This window comes from Elephantulus edwardii, unplaced genomic scaffold (assembly GCF_000299155.1).
Source record: "Elephantulus edwardii isolate Elephantulus edwardi_28Jun2011 unplaced genomic scaffold, EleEdw1.0 scaffold00240, whole genome shotgun sequence".
Taxonomy (NCBI): Eukaryota; Metazoa; Chordata; class Mammalia; order Macroscelidea; family Macroscelididae; genus Elephantulus; species Elephantulus edwardii.
The window spans coordinates 2,477,678-2,480,284 of NW_006399990.1; positions in this window are offsets into that span (position 1 = coordinate 2,477,678).

The window sequence follows — 2,607 nt, forward strand, 5'->3', positions numbered from 1 at the left end:
AGGATGACAGAAGAAGAATTGATGTGCTTGAGTTGTGGTGTTGGAGAAGAGCACTGACTATCCCATGAACTGCCAAAAGAACAAACAGATATATCTTGGAAAAAGTACAGACAGAATTCTCCTTGGAGGCAAGGATGGTGAAGCTTCATCCGACACACTCTGGACATGTTTATAGGAAAGGAGATGGACATTATACTAGGGAAGATGGAGGGTCAGTGAAGGGGAGGAAGACTTTAATGGGATGGATTGACCCAATAACAGCAGGAATGGAATACAGTGTGTCAGAACTGATGAAAATGACACAGGATATGACAGAGTTTAGATCTGTTGTTCATAGGTGTACTTGAGTTGATGGCACCTAACAAACAACAACATAACAATTTCCTCACACTGAAAATTATTGAAATCACTGAAGGTGAAATAGGTGTCCAGATTAGTCTTATGATTATTGAAATGCATAGTTTTCAAAACTTCTATTAAAACTATCTACAGGTCCACTTAATTTTACCTCTAAGTCTTCCTATTAGACATTTAAAGGGGTACTAACATGTTGTTATATGCTATCACGTCACCTGCGAGTCATAGCAACAACAGCTCTGAAGCTGCCCTGTCCTGAGCCAGCCTCACTGCCCTAGTCACAGTATCAATCCATCTCATCTGAGGTCTTCCTCTTGTGCGCTCCCTCCACCCTTCCAAGTACGATGTGCTTCTCCAAAGATCAGTCCTTCCTGGCCACATGGCCAAAGTATGTGAGACAGAGCTTCAAAATCCTAGCCTCTAAGGAAAAATTCTGTTTCACCCTCTCAAAGACAGACCTATTTGTTTTCTTGGTGGTTCATGGTATGTTCAAGACTTTTCTCCAGCACCACACCTCAAAGCCATTGATTTTTTTTTCTGTCATCATTAGTCATTATCCAGATCTCTGATGCATAGCAAGTAATTGTGAAAACCGTGGCTTGGATCAGGCAAATAGTTTCTAGACTGACATCGCTGCTTCTCAACTCTGGAGAGGTCTCCGACAACAGATTTACCTAATGCAATTTGTCTTTTGATTTCCTGACTGCTGGTGCCACATTCCTCCTCATAAAGTCAAATTTCCTGAAGGATCTGTTCGGCATATAGATTGAAAGGGTATGGAGACAGGACACATCCCTGACACAGTCCCTTTCTGATTTTAAACCATGCGGTGTTTCCTTTTTCTATTCTGAGGAATGCTTCCTGGTCCAAGCATAGGTTTCCCATAAGCAGAATCAAGTGTTCTGGGATTCTCATTCTTCTCAAGGTTAGCCACACTTTGTTGTGCTTCCCAGAGTCAATGGCCTTTGCATAGTCAATGAAACACAAACACATATTGTCTACAAATTTTTTTTCTAGGTTAAAAAATGACAACAATTACAAACTTTCCAACTCATACTCTGAGGGCATTCTCTATTTCATTTTTGTTGTCACTGAGTTGGAAATAACTTTATAGTTGACCCTCAAGTGTATTTTTAGAAGTTTTAAATCATAAGAAATAGATTGTCCATCTTTCTTCCTCAGAGCTTAAAGTGGATTTGAACCACAAGAGAGACACTGCGTTTAGGTTATCAGCACAACTCTCTACCCACCAGGCCACCAGTGCTCCCTTCCCTGAAGCCAACATTACTCTAATACTAAAATAAGATACAAATATTACAAGAAAGGAGACTGTAACATACTATCTTTCATTAAGATTGAGTCAGAAATCCTCCACAAAATGTCATTGACTCAAAGCCACTCTAGTTATAGATCTGCTGTACTCCTAGTTGTAGTCACTCTTCAGTCAGTCCATCTTGTTGTGAGTCTTCCTCTCCTTCCCTGCTTAGATTTCATTAGATCCCAAGCATTATGTCCTTTTCGAGGTATTAGACCCTCCTGTAACATGTCCAAAATATGTGAGGCAAAGTCTTACAATCCTATTCTTTGAGGAACACTTTCTAGATGCATAAAATATTAGCAAATTGAATTTAATAATGTGTAAAAACAAGGATACTATATGATCAAGTGATGTGTGTCTGGAAATGTAAATGTGACTTTATATTTAAAACAAAATCAATGTAACACATTAAGCTAATGCGTAAAAAAGGGAAAACTATATAACAATATGAATAATTGCAGATAATAATACTTGCTAAAATTCAAAATCAACATCCATTCTTAATGCTAATGCTAGAAAACAGAACAAATAAAACAACTCAATTAAAAAAGAAAAAAGAGTCTTTAACTCAATAATAGATATTTGCAAATAAGAAAACAACAGACTGCAGTTAAAATAATACTTAATGGTAAAATATGGAATGCTTTCCTTCTAAATATCAGAATTAAGAATGTTTAACCTCACCACTAACATTCTACCAGAAGTTCTAACTAGTGAAATAAAGGAGTGGAAATAAAGAAAAAAAATTAAACATATTTTAAAAGAAGAAATAAAACTGTCCCTATTTTCAGTCAACATGATTGAAGGAAAATAGCAAGGGAATTGTAAATCACTACCAACAACAAAAGAAACCATACATTCTTAGGATTAATACTTTAGTGTAGAAACTATAGAACAATCTCACTGACTTCACATGCAAGCAAGATTCTACT